Raw genomic sequence first — 17,198 nt, forward strand, 5'->3', positions numbered from 1 at the left:
CGGGACGATCATTTCTTGCCCCGCGTTTCTCTACGCCATCCTCGTTCCTCGCATTTGTGAGATTTAAGACCGTGCTCAGCTGCGCCAGCTTGCAGCTGCGCTCTGCGAAGAAAACGCCGCTTCGAATGTCGTGTTGCGCAGAGAACGCTTTTTTTTACAAGCTGCTTCTCTCCTTCTCTCCGGTCTTTCTCACAGCCAGATTTGATACTTTTTTTTTTCATTGCCTATATAGTTCCGCTTATGGCCGTTGTAACGTAAGGTCGCTCGTGAACTTGTAGCTACAGTACGTACATCTACGCAGTTTTGCGGACATATTTTTTTATTTCGCCCGCATGATCCGTGTCACTATGACCCCTCGCGTGTACCAGAAAAAGCGCGTCGTCATTTCTTATAAATTTTAGTTTTGCTGTTCTGGCTCTTCCGCTGATCTTAACTTAAATTGAGCTGTCTTTTGTTATAAGGTTGGCGTAACCGGTAACATTGACAAGCGTCGTCCTGCTGATTTTATTTAGGTATTTATTTATTTTAATGTCGCGGTGGTTTACTTGCCGCTTGCAATGGTGAGAAATGTTGTCCGACTTGACGTTGGGTGTAGACTGCGCCTTCTTTAGTCTGTCACGTACCGCGAACGCTTGTCCTCGGTGTCCCTGACGTTAAATTTCGTTGTCGAAAAGCGGACCAGTTTAATATAATATAAAACACCAGTTTTTATGTTTATGCGAGAAATTCTTTGAGGAAAGTAATACAGGTTCATGAGTAAGGTATACTGCTTTCTATATTTATACACGTTTTAGTGGAAGATGCTGTGCGCTTAGGGAAATTGAGATTTAGTAGTTACCCCATACCAAAGTATACTTACCAAAGTGTGAAAAAAAGGGGAAGAAATGCTCTTTTCTCGTGTTCATTCCCAGCGTACCGTGTGTGCAATAAAATTTCATCGCGCATTAGCGTGATCAGATTTTGCTGCACACGCAAAATCTCATTTCCCTGTAGGTATGGTGTTTTGCTGGTACGTCTAATACTGGACTTGATAAAAAAAAGGTATAAAAACGAATTTTCGTGTGTTAGTAATACACATTATCTTTTTTTTTTATGGGAGGGTTCAGGAATCACTTCTTTAGCTATATCGCTGAGTCGCTAAGCAGCAGGAGAGAGAGAGAGAGAAGTATAGGGGCATGTTGTGGTGAATCAATGACTGTGACAAGACGGCCGCACACGTGGACTTTCGCTGCTTTCGACTGCACTGTCAATTTTTTTTCTTTTCATTGATAAAACATAACGCGTAACGTGGTCGCACCGTATGACTTCTAACGGAGCTCGCACGAGAATTCGAGCAGTGACGTTTAGGCCTCGACTGTCTTCGCATTCGTTATGTGGCTTGTAGGCGAGGCTTAGCTGCCGTGAGCTCGTCAAAAGTCGCATGAGCTGAAGGCTTGCGAAACCCGAGTAACTTTTTTAGCAGCATACTTTAAGAAGCACCATTGAATTTTTTTTAACCCACCATATAAGCCTCACAGCTGGTATGTAGCGGTATTAAGCTCGAAGTCACAGCTTCGATTCCCAGCGGCGACGGCCGCGTGCAGGATAACTCTCTCGCGCGCACAGTTTAAACCCAGGCAGTCAAAATGTCACTTAGTCTGCCCCCACCCCCTTTAAATCTGTTTATTGGCTTTATGCCGATGTCCATGCGGTTAATAATAATAATAATAATAATAATAATAATTATATATATTATGTGATAGTGTGTGTGTACATGATATATTATCACGTAGTGCTTCGTTAACCAGTAGCTAAAGCATTCGCTACGGAAATATTAGTGCTATATAGGTTCATTTGTCGAATTCGTGGTGTGTGTAAATGATAGTGGTTTCTCACGAAGTGGGTGGATTTTATCGTGGGAGTCGGAGCTGAAGTCCCTACGCGCTGTTCTTTTTTCCTATCCACGCACATGTGTTGTTTCACCCAGCCGTGGCCTGCACTAGCACATTACACAACACATGCGAAAGCTTCGCGTCTGCCGGTTTCTGGTTATGTGTGGTTTTACAGGTGGCGATGATTTTGATTTTCTTCTGTAAAGCTCTTACGCCATCTCACATCGGTGAACCATTTGTGTCCGCGAAGGGCATGTCCATATAAAAAAAAGAGGAAAAATTAACGTTAGCTTTAGTATAGGGCAGTTGGTTTTCTAGCCTACCTGCATCCGTAAAAACTGTCTCAGCCTACGAAGCGTAAACATAAGGCTATATGGCCGTTTGCCCCGCCGCGGTGGTCTAGTGGCTAAGGTACTCGGCTGCTGACCCGCAGGGCGCGGGTTCGAATCCCAGCTGCGGCGGCTGCATTTCCGATGGAGGCGGAAATGTTGTAGGCCCGTGTGCTCAGATTCGCGTGCACGTTAAAGAACCCCAGGTGGTCGATATTTCCGGAGCCCTCCACTACGGCGTCTCTCATAATCATATAGTGGTTTTGGGACGTTAAACCCCACATATCAATCAATCAATATATGGCCGTTTACGACAGGGTCCTTAGGCGTATGATCGAGGGCGTCTTAATGTTTACAACGTATACTTACAACTGCAATGTATTCTGTTAACGATGAAATCGGCGTGTGAGATGGCGACCAGTATTGCGGGCATATATTGTACTATCAGCGTCAAACGAAACCCGAACAGCGGCAAGCTTTCGCGACAGTGTGATGCGCGCCGTCCAGTTATTACGCGTTGATAGGCGCGCGCATACTGTTCGGCAGCTCTGCGCATATACGCGCGTCTGTCCGCGGTGATAGCTGCATACGGCACGCACTGTATACCATCTCGAAGGCTTGCCGCTGTTCGGGTTTCGTTTGACGCTGATAGTACTCTTTCTACACATTTACCGTCGCGCGCCTCTGCATATTTGCACGTTGGCCTCAACTCGTGTACCAAGTGGAGTATCGCGTGTATGTCATCGCGTTTATTTTTTTGTTTTTCTTGCGAACTCGCTCGATTATATAGCCCCTGCAGTGCATGGGAAATCGGCGCCATCATCGACAACGCTGCAGTCGCACTTTAGCCCGTGTGCTCATGTTTGGGTGCACGTCAAAGAACCGTAGGTGGTCGAAATTTTCGTAGTCCTTCACTACGGCGTCCTTTGTAATCGCATAGTGGTTTTGAGACGTTAAACCTCGCATATCGATCAATGCAGTCGCACTTTCGCGTTCGTATCAGTCGGTGCCTCGCTCCGTATATCCAGTATACACAAGCAGGGCTCCTCGAGTTTATCTTCGTTGACCAAAAAATATATCGCGCGATAAGCGCCACAACGACGGGCCCGGGTGTGCATGGAGGAGCACGCGTCATTGTGCCGGCGTTCGTCCGACCTATACCGTTGTAGCGCAAGTGCCTACGCGTATGTACCATACTTACTCCTGTACAAGCGGGGCAGAAGTGGGCGAGCACGTGCCAGTGCTCCAGAAGCGGTGCATGTACAGGGCCGCCATTGTTCGCGGCCGAGACAATGAGCTATCTCTCTCTCTCTTGCGTGCGTGCTGGCTGCTCCACTCATAAACGCGAGCAGCGCAGTGGCAGGCTTTTCCGCACGGGCGTCACTTGCAGGCGCCTTCTCCGCTGCGTACTTTCTCTGGATGGCCACTGCTGCCGATACTGCATGCTGCGCTCGTGTGTAGCACGGTTGCGCGCGCGGCCGCATGCCGCGTCTCGTTTGGGTTTCTTGTCCGTTGTCCTGCACCTATGCCCCTCTCCCCCCCCCCCCTTTCCAACTGGCCGCGTTGTGCTCGCTAGGACGATACGTACTACCTTATTTGCGCGTGGCTTCTGCGTGGTTGATCGCGTTGTACGCGTCACGCATACGCCCACCTATACAAGCGCCTCCTATTCATGGTATAGGCCTCCGCCTGCTCTCGCTTCTCCTGGGCCTCCCTTGGAGCTGCATCCTGTTTTGTGTCAAAACCCCGGAGGGACGATTACGACGAAGAGGCGATCAACAGTTCCCTTCGCATCAACGCCCTCGCTTTTCTCTTCCTTCTCCATCCGTAAGACAGTGAGCCGCCTTCTGTGAAAGCGTCCATAAAGCAGTCTCATTCGCTCGCCATAGCATTGTTTGTTTTTCATCCGCTCCGTTTACTTTGGGAGCAGTGAGCTGCCGTATATTAGCAGCTGCTTCATTGAGTGCGCCTTGTATCGATTTTTTGTTTGTTTCTTTGCTCGGCGTCGGTTGTTTATTGAAAATTGAAAGGACCCATTGTAAACGTCTGAGAACGATGGCTCACACCCGGCAGCGTCGTCCGCTGTTTTGTGACGTAGCTTGGAAACGGCGATAAGTTCCGAACGCTTCCGCCGTTGTTCTGACGAAGCGTCGCGGTATGTTTACACCGCGCGATGCCGAGCGTTAACCCGGGAGCGGCCAATCGCCACCGCCTGCCTGCCTCCCTGTGTGCAATTTTCTTCCTCTCAGAGTCGTTTGATAGAATCCCGCGACAGAGTGGCTTACGAAGTTTACGTCCGAAGCGAAAGCATTGGTGAGTTTTCGCACTGATACCTCTTTTCGTATTAGGATATATTGCAATTGATTCTGTAGCCGTTGCTGCGATGTGGCGGGCTGAAAGATTTACCTCATGCGGCTAAGCGTTCCTCTTTGATAGTGAGATGGCTTGTGTGAAGTGAAAGGGCAGATTACAATAATATACGTGACTGGCATAAACCTTTGAAATTCTTGTGCTCCGCTTTGTAAACAGAAGTCTCAGTCTTAGCCGGAAATAGTTACGTCAGACCTTTGTAATTTAAAGGTATACACACACGGTTACCGCATATTCGTCAACTACGGTAAATCCAAGACACTGTCGCTCTGTATAGGGCTGACCTTTCAACCATTCTGGGAATTTGGTCGTGGCTCTCGGCCGCTGTTGCTCGCTTCGCCTCAATACTCCGGCAGGACTTACAAATGCGACGGTGCACGCATTTATCGCCCTTCGTCGTCTTCTGCACTCGGTTGTTCTACGTTTCTTCCGACATTCCGAGCTCTCGTGGAATGATTCGCTCCAAACTCCGGGCCCTCGTTTTTCGATCGGCCGTCTTGTTTATGCGCAAATGCGCGCGTGCGTGTATATGCGTTCACACGGAGAGGACGCGATTGCAGTGCCGAATATTCCGAGCAGCGCGGCTTGACGTATGCGCGGGGGCTTTTCTGCTTTTTTGTTGCTATTATTTTGCTGATTCTCTTGCGTTTTTTTTTATTTTATTTTTCCCTCTGAGCAGCCTCCTTGACTTTTTCCTCTGTGTGTTTGTGCCTGTGTAAAGGGACCTTCTGAATGCGGGGGACCTCGTGATTCTTATGCGGCACGTCCGGCAGGGACGCCGTTGCCACGAAATTAGAATAGGTGACAAGACGTCCTCCTTACGTTATTTTTCTTTCTCCTTTCTTTCCCTCTCTCTCTCTCTCCCCATGCGCAAGTCTCTGCATTTGAAGGCGGCCACGTGCCGTCTGCGTGCTTTTTTTTTTGCCGGCGTTTTTGTGTGTGACGCTGTGGCTACCACCAATGACGCACACGCAGCGACAAGAATCGCGGCGCGCAGCATATCGCTTCGCGCACAGCGCGAGAGCCGAGTCGCGCGACAGCCAACCCAGCAGTACTACTATATACTATACTATATATATACTATATACTATACTACTACATAGCAGTAGCATAATAGTATTATACTACTATAGTAGTATAGTAGCAGCATACTACTATACTACTATATAGTATACTACTATATAGTACTACTATATAGCCAAGAAGCCGTTCGATAACCCGGGCGCAAGGCTGCCCTCGTCTGTTACGTATGCACACGGGGGTGTGTGCAGGGTGGTGCGCGCGAATTGCGTCGCCGAAGGCCGCGCAGACTATATCGCATACATTTCACCAGCTTCGCTCGGACGCGCTCCGCAGCGAAGGAATCTCGTCGCAGGAAACGGTGTTTGTCGCGCTGCGTGAAAGTATGCGACTTTTTTTTTCTTTTTTCCCCTCTTCGTCGAAAACCCGTTGCGGTCAGTGTGCGCATGCGCGCGTTGCGTTCGCTCCCGTTTTTTTTTTCTCTGCTCGAACTCGTTGACGCGTTCTGTCCTTCTATACCTGGCCCCCTACCGGTTGGCACACTTGAGTCGTATAATTCGACTCGGAGCGGTATACAGAGCCGGTGAGGCAAAGATTGCAGGGGAGTATATAGCGTGTCCTTGCCGTTTTACGGCGCGAGCACGATCAACGAACGCGACCCGTGTGTGTTCCGCCGACCGTCGATTGCTTGTCTTGCGAGGCGGCCAGTTGACCGTCCACGCTCGACTCGCTTGAACCGTTAACTTTCTTTTCTTGGGCGTTGCCGGAAAAATAGCCCCTCGATACGCACGTGGTCCGTTCAAACCTATTTTACCGTTTTTCTTTACTTACTTTTGCTGGCTGCGAGCTTGGGTTTTGGAGTATATAGGATTGAATTGGCGACGGCGTATGCTCTTGTCTGCGTCAGCATCACCTCCCTGCTCACGTTGAAAAAGCGATGTTTGGCAAGTCGGCCACATGGGCAGCACTTTCTTTGTACCAACCCGACAGCCATATCTGTGATCGCAGTTTGTTCTCGTTGTATTGTTTTCGAACTGTTTCCGGCCACGCTGAAATCTGGCTTCGGGTTCACCGTCGCATCAGTTTCGCAGCTTTATTTCCCTACCTGATTACTCCGAAATCTTACATTTTGATCTCTGTTTGATGCCGCCGGTAACCTTTAATCAGGAAAGAACTGCTATACATGTGTTCTCAAGCATACGCGTAGGGTACTTTAACTAAATGTACAAAAACAAATCTAGGCATTACAGCAGGTGTGTGTGTGTGTGTGTGTGTGTGTGTGTGTGTGTGTGTGTGTGTGTGTGTGTGTGTGTGTGTGTGTGTGTGTGTGTGTGTGTGTGTGTGTGTGTGCGCCTACGAAATCAACATGACTGCGGTGACGCATAGGCGATCGAATACACGGATTCACGTGTGTCGGTAGCGTTGGTCTTTCGAGGGGCGAACCCGCGTTGCATCGCTGCACGGGAGGGTGAGGGTAGCCGCGGTGGTCTAGTGGCTAAGGTACTCGGCTGCTGACCCGCAGGTCGCGGGATCGAATCCCGGCAGCGGCGGCTGCATTTCTGATGGAGGCGGAAGTGTTGTAGGCGTGTGTGCTCAGCTTTGGGTGCACCTTAAAAAACCCCAGGTGGTCGAAATTTCCGGAGCCCTCCACTACGGCGTCTCTCATAATCATATGGTGGTTTTGGGACGTTAAACCCTACATATCAATCAGGGTGAGGGTAGCCCTAACGCGGCTTCAAAGCCAGTGCTGGCTTCCTTTTGGGGGGTGGGGTTTTTGCACCCCAAACCCCCTGCCAATGCCCATTCGACCCCTGCCATAACATTCGACCGTCTGATTTATAACGACCTTGTGGATGCTTCTGTCAAGCGACCATAGACTCGCTTTTACTTGCGAATGCCGGTGTTTGTTTTCTCGCCAATAATCCCACGTTCCCACTGAAGGCCTCAAGATGGTAGCGTGTGCTGTCTATACAAATTCCATTCAGAATGTATTTTTCCTTAATTATGAAGGCTTACGAATCACATGCACCCTTCCTCATTTGCCTCCGTGTTATATATGCACTGTTCAACCGATGTGGTAAACTTGCGTCTACACTTCCCCTACAAAAACGCTGTGGCCTCACACAATGCCGCGTCCTTGAAGAGGCTGCATTTATCTCCTCAAATCGGAAGTGGGAGAAGGCGTCGTTTCTCTTTCCGCTTCACTCCGTTTTCCGGCGCATAGGCATCTCCCCGTCGTCTTTCCGCCGAAAACGTACGGGTCAACTTCCTTGTGTTTTCAACCGCACATATATGGCGCTTTGGTCACGTATATTTTCTGCGGACACGTGCCGTCTACCTTCTTCATCTGCCACTGCGGCTCAATGAATATGACGTCCGTTTCGGCGAACACCTGGATTCAGTTCGTTGGGCTGTTGCACTGTGATAGGGTGCAATTCAATAACACCGGTTGGTGGAAATATTCGACAGCTGCTGCTTCGGGTGGTGTATCTCGGTGTCCTTTTAGACGGTATAGACTGTTTTCCGGGAGACATCTGAACGCCGCCATTTTGGACTGTTAAACCGATGTTTTCTTTTTTTGTGTGCATCGGGACGTAAATTAATAAGGCCATGGAATATTCTATTCACCAATCCAACCAATTTCATGCGTTAGCGTCTACCCTAACACTGTTCGTTTAGTTGTTAAATATACAAAACAAAAAGTTTAGCTACCCAGTATGGCGGCACTCAAACCCATTCGTAAAGTTTAAACACATAACCTGACTCATTTAATCAGTCACCTTCACCTGCCTACGTTCTCTTTCAGTCTAAGTATATATCTGTCAGTCACCATGAACATGACTGTATCTATCAATAACAATGAATCAGTGACTCTCACTTTCTACCGATTCATTCAGAGCTGCTCACGCGGGCTACCTGTCATCATTTGCCCCGACATCCGCACAAAGTAGCAACCTATAATGAGCCTTCCTCTTTCTTATCTTCTATATCTTACGGCGAGCCACTCCGAATCAGTGAAGAGTGAACGTTTCAACAACAAAACCGGCATCGTTCACTTCCATATAGCTTGTCGTTTGCGGCGGCGGCTCATTCGATTATCGCCTCGTTCCCGCATAGAATTCGGCCCGCCCCGTAATTGACGAGAGCACTGTTGCAACACGAACGCGAAAGAGGCCTGGTCGGCAAATTGCCGACAGTGCATTTGTGCACCGAGGCAATCGCTGCAGCATCTCCCACCTCGTTACTCTGTCTATACGCATCGGTGTAAGAACAGCGTTTGAATTCGCTCGAACGAATGAAACATATATCGCCTATTCGAGTACATAACCGAAATTGTGCGCTCCTCCCATCTTCCCGTGCTGAGTTATTCTGCAGCGCGTCCACGGTCTTTCTCAAATTCTACGTATCTCTCCCGGCTTCCGTATACAGCTGCACATTGTTCGCTCAGTTCTTGTGTACGTATATTTCTGTGCTCGTTTGGTGGGGATGCTGAGACCACTGCGCAAGTAACGGCGTACATGTACGTATACGCGAGTACGTTTCGGTAAAATATGGGGGCATAAGTCTCCGATTGCCGAGGAAGCAACATATATATGGATGTATCGTACAGAGAGTCGATGGTATTGGGACTCAATAGCCACGTGTGCTTCATTATTATACACCCCACTGTTGGGCGCCGAGTGAGACATTACGCAGCGTTCCTGATTGCATTCGGGGACGCTGCTCTGGACTTGGTCAAATGCTGCACTCAACCGTCCCCGAGGCATGCCTCGTCCTCGGCCTTTGTTATGCGGACTGCCGGCTCAATCCGCAGAGACCGGGGCACTCGTTCTGATCCCGCGGACCTCCCTATGGCCTCGGGGAGAATATACGTACGTAAAATAATAATAAGAGACGGCGATAGTCCATAAGCGCGATCTGATAACGGCTACAGCGGCAGCACGCGGAGGCTATTTTTACGGATGATCGACCGGGCGAGGCGAGGAGTCGCGCTCGTGCCCGCCTTCCCGCCGGCGTGGAAACAGTGGGCTTATTTCGGACGGCTATAGCTGCAGGTCCGCCAAGTCCCTCTTGTTTCCTCCCCACCCCCTCCTCTATACTTCGCCATTCACGCCATTCGTGTGCACCAATCTCTCCTATAGTGCGCGTGTGTGCGTGTCTCTGGTGTGTCCGTTTTGCCCTCGGAATGCGGAATTTGATGAGGACGAGATTGCGCTCGGTTCGGTGTGTGTGTGTGTGTGTGTGTGTGTGTGTGTGTGTGTGTGTGTGTGTGTGTGTGTGTGTGTGTGTGTGTGTGTGTGTGTGTGTGTGTGTGTGTGTGTGTGTGTGTGTGTGTGTGTGTTCATTCGCTTTGTCTCGCATAACGTATACGAGGGGGAGCGCTGCGATGAGCAGATAATTCGAGAATGAAATGGCGGATGCCCCGACTGTGTGGCGCGGAAAGTGATTTTCTTTTTTTTTTTATATTGATACTGCAGTCTCGAACAGAGACTATAGCAGGTGCGCGACAGAAGTACAGAGTATTCTGAAAGGGCAAAATAATATACACGCAGAAAATGCATAACGCGGACAATATAATGCATACAGTTAAAGCAACACAAATAGGGATGTGAAACAAAATTCGAAGTAATTGGTGAAATGCCAAGTAGGGTATATAGAATATACAGAGGATACATCGCTGGAAAAAAAGATTCCGTTTAACTGATAATCGAATTTTACAAGTGACACACAAGAAGGAACAAATGCAACAAAAGATATAATCAATGGTACTAAAGAACTACTCTAAGCATTTTTCAAACATTGAAAGTGATTCTTGTGTTACAATGTTATCAGTTAGGTTGTTCCAATCAGCAATAGTTCTACAGAAGAAAGAGTATTTAAAGCAATTATTTCGTGGAAATAAAGGAGCTATCGTTAAAGAGTGTCTTTGCCTGGTAGCATAACCCTCAGAAAAAGTGATAATGTGGGAGGTATCTGTGTTGTAATGTCCTTTAACTATTTGGTACAAAAGTTTCAGTCGACAAATTTCATTTCTCTTCGTAACTGTGGGGAGCCCACTTCGTTTGATGACCTCAGTAACTGACGAACGACCATAAGAATTATAAATATAACACACTACTTTTTTCTGTATTCTTTCTAATTTGCTGATGTTTGTTTTGGTGTAAGGGTCCAAAATTGGCACGGCATATTCAAGTATGGGACATATAATTGACTGGTATGCAAGGAAGCGTACAGAAGGAGTTGCTAATTTTAAGGATCGTCGCAAGAATAATAATTTACGTAACGCTTTATTTGTGATGACATCTATATGTTTTGACCATGATAGATTATTTGTGAACCATAAACCCAGGTATTTTATATTCAGCAACCTCCGAGAGGCCTATTCCGTTAGCTCCGTAGTGAAATAAAAGTGGCTTCTTTTTGTGGGTTATTCGCATAAAGACCGTTTTGTTGTAATTAATAGTCATCTGCCACTGTTCGCACCATGAAATGATTTTTTGGAAGTTTTCATTTAACCTAAGCTGGTCCTGAATTGAATTGACTGTTTCATAAATCACGCAGTCGTCTGCATAGAGTTTAATCTTCACATTAATGTTGGTGGTGATGTCATTTATAAAAATTAAAAATAACAGAGGCCCAAGCACGGACCCCTGAGGTACGCCAGAAGCAACTTCAACTCGGTTGGAGCAGGTGCTATTTAGGGAAACGTATTGATACCGGTTTGTCAAGTAAGCTTTAATCCATGCTAATATCGTATGATTTGTTACAATAAGGCCCAACTTGTGAAGTAATTTATTATGAGACACTTTATCAAATGCCTTACTAAAATCCATATAAATAGCGTCTGTTTGTTTTCCTTTGTTTATAGCCTCCGCGAAGTCATGTGTAGTTCCAAGTAAATGTGTGTTAGTAGAATACCCACGTTTGAAGCCGTGTTGTGCATCTGTTAGGACTTCATGCTTTTCAAGGAAATCTACTATGTGCTTATAAATTATGTGCTCGAAGATTTTGCATGAAGTAGATGTCAACGAAATAGGCCGATAATTTGCAATGTTCGATTTATCACCAGATTTAAACAGTGGTTTGATTCTGGCGGTTTTCCAGTCCTGCGGCAATGCGCCGTCACTCGGAGAATTTTTAAATAATATGAGCAAATACTTTGCACACCACTCTGCATATCTTTTTAAGAAGGCGTTTGGGATATCGTCCGGGCCAGGAGATTTTTTAACATCTATATTAAGCAGAAGGTTAAAAATGCCCTGCTCGGAAATTTTTACATCCGGCATAGGTGGAAAAGACATACTAAGCACTGGAAGGAAATTATTATCTCTTGTAAATACAGATTTAAAATGATTATTGAAGGCATTGGACGCCGCTGTGTCATCACTTATGACTTTTCCGTTAAGAGAAAATGAAGTAGTGTTACATGAACTCGGTTTAATAGACGTCTTAATAAAGGAAGGAAGTGATATACCATAGTACCTTGCCTTGTCCTCCTGCATTTGTAGTTTTAGTTTTGTTGCTAATGTAGAAATGGCTTCGTCAAGTAGAGGACAAACCGAATTTCTGGCCTTTTGCTTTTTTAGTCTCCTAAGTTCTCGTTGTAGCTGTAGAGTTTGTCGAGTGATCCAAGCATTTTTACCAGCTGATTTTTTAGTTATTAGTGGTACATAGCGTGTTATACATTCCTGAACAATGTCTTTGAAAGTTAGCCATAGATCGTTTATATTGCTGGTGTTTTCTGAGAAAGCATTGAAGGAGAGGTCCAGAAAATCGAGGATTGACTCATCATCAGCGCGAGAAAAGTTCGGGTACTGGCGCTTGACCGTGGAATCAACATACGAAGCATCAGTTAAGGTTAATATGACAGCTTCATGATCAGATATTCCTGGTACAACATCACACAATACATGATTTTTTACAGTACTGCTAACAAAGAAGAGATCTAGGATTGAAATTGCACTTTGAATTCTAGTAGGTTGAGATACAATCTGTAGCAAATCATAATTAAAAATCATGTATTTTAATGTCACTTAGATCTGAAGACTGTGTGGAAAAAGTATTCCAATTTATACTCGGAAAAATTGAAATCACCCGCGAGAATTAACCTGTCATTTGGTTTTATATAAGAGCACATGTAGGGGGAGGCCTATAAATAGCTCCGAGAATGTATCGCATTTTATTTATATATGTAGTGCAAAAAATGCTTTCAACACCTGGAATATTAGGCATTCTAACGAGTTGTAAATATGCTCTAAATAATATAGCAACCCCGCCACCTCTCCTGTCCCGGTCTTTACGAAAGCAGACGTAGTTTTTCGGAACAAATTCGCTGTCGGATACCTCATCGTTTAACCAAGTCTCTGTAAGCACAGCAATGTCTGGTTCATGAGTAAGAAACAGGGCTTCAAGCAGGACAGGTTTATTAACGATGCTACGGCAATTTACATTAAGGATAGATAGATTACGGGTACTTGCTTTCTGGTGTCATTTGTTACGCTTTGAAATTTTATACCTTTTATTGTTGGTTTCATCCTAACCATACAAAATGTCGTCTACATACAGCTTATCATATACCAGCTTTACTTTTGAAGCATTTGCTTTTCCATGCGTTGCCGTTTGCCACAATTTCTTCCTGGTTTCTCTAATACCGGCAGAAAAGTCCTCAGTGACCGAAACAGGAGATTCCTTTAGCTTGAAACATGCTTTAAGTATGGACGTTTTCTCGCGATAGTCCAACAACCTTATTATCACAGGACGATTTCTAGCGGTTTTTTTTTTTTTTACCCAGTCTGTGGCATCGCTTTATGCCATTTACTGTAATTCCAAGTTTTTGTAAGAACAAGTTTTCTTTGATAGTAGTTGTTAGACTTTCAGTAGTTTCAGAGACGGCCTCTTCGATTCCATATATAACTAGATTATTTCTCCTGCTCCTATTTTCAAGTTCATTTCTTTGCGCTGCAAGACCTGCAGCTTCTTTAAGTTTAGCTACTGTTTTTTTTTTCATTTCGTCTACCTCATTTTTAAGTGAAAATAATGGGGCTAGTTGATGTTCCAAATTTCCAATACGGTCGTTTAATTTGATAATGTCGGTTTCAATTTGACCCTGTTTAGCTAAAATGTTAGATTGACTTGAAAGTAACTGCATCAACAGTTCCTTTTCTGTCGGGCCATGGTTAGGTTCAACGTCACCACATGACAAAAGGCTAACTTTAAATGTGTAAATATCTATAACAAGTTTTTGAATAATCGGTGGGCGTGGCAGCAGCAGCAAAAAGCGGTTATCGCTTCTGAAGCAATGGGTAGGCAAGTATCTACTGACCTGAACGATAAAGCAGAAGGGGCTTAGCATTTTGCTGGAAGCGCCTAGTGCGCTGCTGCCATGCACACTGGTCGCTGCTTGTGGTGTTGGTCTTCTTATAGCAGCAGGCTTGTCCACGTGATGAGATGTTATCCAGCAAAGAGCATGCGCAGATTCCAGTGCATTCGGCAGAGTGACTTCACATAGAGTGAAGATACGTGTGTTCGGTGAAACGTTGACGCTGCCACTGTAATCCACGCAGATGTTCAGCATCGGTTGTAGGTATAGATCCACGCAGCCGACACCTGAACGATAAAGCAGAAGGGGCTTAGCATTTTGCTGGAAGCGCCTAGTGCGCTGCTGCCTTTCGTTTTGGTGGCTGTGGGACATCCAGCTCGTATGTCCAGATACATGTCCTTTTAACTATACACTATTACCGTGGCTACGCGCGTTCAGCTCTATAAGCTGTCTGCCAAATTTTTAACTGGTCGTGCTTCTGAGAATGCTCATATATATATATATATATATATATATATATATATATATATATATATATATATATATATATATAATACTTCTCGACCTTCATTTGACGGGAAAAGCTATGGTGACTGAACATTTTGTGATCGCGAGTTCATATTACGTTCCTTTGCGTTCAGGTATTGTTTCTTCGCAGCTTCAAATATCAATGAAATCTCGAGACACATTTTCACTGTTATAGGGAATCGTGCACCGAACAGCTAGATTCAAACTCAACATTGCCAAACTTCGTCTTTGGATTTTAAAGCTACCTTGTTTTTGTTGTAGTTTCTTTAATTGAAGATATAGTTCGAGAGAATTATAGGGCAGGGAAGTGGAGGTTGCGTTGGAAAACTGCAGTCAGCCGTTTACCGTATAAGCATGTGACGATATATAGCCCATAAACGCGGGGTTCTTGCGCTGAGCAGTAGTGAGCGTTTGCGCGCATACTCGTAAGTCTAAACAGTTTCACGCGTCGGTGCAATATCCGCCGAAAGTGCACTAGGTCTGAAGGTAACAACTTCCGTTTTCGCAACAATATTTGCTCACTCACCGGAAAAGCAAAGCGTGCCAGCTGCGTGATACTCCCCCTCCCCCTCTCTTCTTCTCCCCCTCTATCTCGCGATGTAAACATTCAGTAGGTCACGCGTTTGGGCTGGTCAGTTTTCTGCTCGTAAACGTCCAGCGTCAGCGGAAAACGGGAGAAGAATCGTCAGTAAGACCCATGCTCGGCTTTGTCATTGCATTACATGCAGCTGTGTAGGAATCGGTGGCTTACGAGTTTCGCCTTCATCCGTCCTGCGAATGGATGAAGGGCAATTGTTCGAGAGGCTCGTTTCTTTGTTAGATACAAAACAAATTAATCCAACAGACAGTAAAGCCAAGCAAGACAAGAGTCGTTACTTTTCTATATTTCTATATATAGACAAGAGTCGTTACTTTTCGAATATTAAGTGACCTGCACTATATTTCGTGCATGTATAGGGAAGGGGGTGGGAGTGTTTATTTCGCCTCTTTTGTTCCGGGCAGACAGCGCATTTGTTCCGATGGCCGCCCACTATATATAATGGAGGGGGTCAAGAAAATTGCGAAAAGCCGGAGGCCCAACTATCAACGTAAAGCTCAAGTTGAACTAAAATTACCCTTTTGAATTACGCTCTTGGGCTTCTGAAACTTTCAAGAGCCCTCAGCGGTGTGCTCTCGTCTTCGAAAGTGGGAAGACCAGTGTGTCCACTACTAGATTTGACACCGCCGCACCTCATCAATAGCAACGTTAATGCTGTGGATAACTGTTTTGACGTGTGCGCGTGTCTCTAGTTGTCAGTGGTGTTCAACGCTTTTGTTCTCTACTCGCCTTGCGGTCTGTGCACTTCCGACAAAGACTGTAATATGGCTCGCAGGTTGAAACGTCAAGCGACGTGCACATTCGAAGTAGAGCGGCTGATCTGGCTCGCTTGCCCGTGTCGCCTAAACGATGAGCGAGTGCGTGTGCAATGGGCGTATGTGCGTGTCACGCGGATTTTGTTTGAATGCTTCATTAGCTGTTGAATCGTGGGTGTGTCTAAACAACCCCCGACTCATTATAGATGAGACGAAGTGTAATGTAGCTTCTACGAGGCAGCCTTTTTCCTGTTGTTCGGCGTGCGTCAGTCGGTTGCACGTCACTGTCTGCGGCTGAGACGAGCTGTTCAGAAACTTTAGTCAATTTACAATCGGTGCAATCAAAGAGGTTGACCTTAAGTAGAAATAACCTGAAACAATACAAGTATACGGTAGCTCAACATTCCCGGCGATTAGGCAGAGAACCTTGCCATTTATGTTTAGTTAAGCCTGTTCTTGAACGCGCTAACGTATACCGTAATAGTCATAGATTACTGGAAAACTGTAGAATTTCTCGGACTTATGGTCGCGCAACTTCGGACGGTGAGTGCACATCGGTTCAGCAAAACTTTTCGGCTAATCGGTGCATGCTACAAGAAAATTGGACGATGGAAACAACCAAGCAGAATACGCGAAAGGAAGAGGTTCTTTCCTTTCGCCTCTATATTTTCTTCTTGGTTGCTTGCGTCGTCTAATTTTCTCGTTGCACATCGCTTACTCACGTACTTATAATGTTGTATTACAAAAAAATGCGCAAGTCACAACGCGTTCCGCATAAGTTCTGTGTTTTTTTCGCGGCTGCATAAACGTTTTTGAAATGTGATGACACGACGCACCAACTGTCGACAACCTATATATCCTTTTTTACTTATGGACTATGGATACATGTGATCCCAGGACACTGTGTGTTGATTTTTCTCAACTGGATTCGCTCGGAGGATTTCAAGCTGGACGGTTGTGCCCTCGCGATCTCCGACTTCAGCGTAGCTCCCGCCGACTGGTTCGCCCTCCGCGGTCTCCTGATGCCGTGCAGCTCTCGCATTGTGGCACCCCGCCCTTGGACTGCTTCGACCGGATCTCCACTTTCCTATCTCCTTCTTTTTTCCTCTCGTTGGCTGGCGGCTTCTTATCCATCTATTTTCCTTCTATTCTTTTTATTCCTTCTCTCTATATCTTTTATTCCCCATATCCCATCCCTCTGCTGACCTGTTGAGGTGTCCTCGTAAGGAGAGACAGTTACGGGTCAGCACCTTTCTTTTCTTTTCTTCTGATATAACCACAATCTCTCTTTTCTCAACTGTGTCGCGTTTTTTTTTTTTAAGTATACTGTTTACATTTTCAATTACCCCCTTTTCACGACGATGTCTGCGGGCGTTCGCTACCGACTCTCTCTCGCGGCATGTCTTC

At 46.0% G+C, this 17,198-nt stretch overlaps 1 long non-coding RNA gene across 1 annotated transcript in view; it reads right to left on the minus strand.

The window, feature by feature from the left end:
* Positions 1-13,921: 13,921 nt before the first annotated feature.
* Positions 13,922-17,198, minus strand: part of LOC142776154 (uncharacterized) — a 32,196-nt gene continuing 28,919 nt past the window's right edge. Inside the window, exon 3 of the long non-coding RNA XR_012887352.1 lies at positions 13,922-14,197. This is a non-coding gene — a long non-coding RNA (uncharacterized LOC142776154). The remainder of the gene's footprint in view (positions 14,198-17,198) is intronic.

The sequence above is a fragment of the Rhipicephalus microplus genome, chromosome 2 (assembly GCF_043290135.1).
Source record: "Rhipicephalus microplus isolate Deutch F79 chromosome 2, USDA_Rmic, whole genome shotgun sequence".
Taxonomy (NCBI): domain Eukaryota; kingdom Metazoa; phylum Arthropoda; class Arachnida; order Ixodida; family Ixodidae; genus Rhipicephalus; species Rhipicephalus microplus.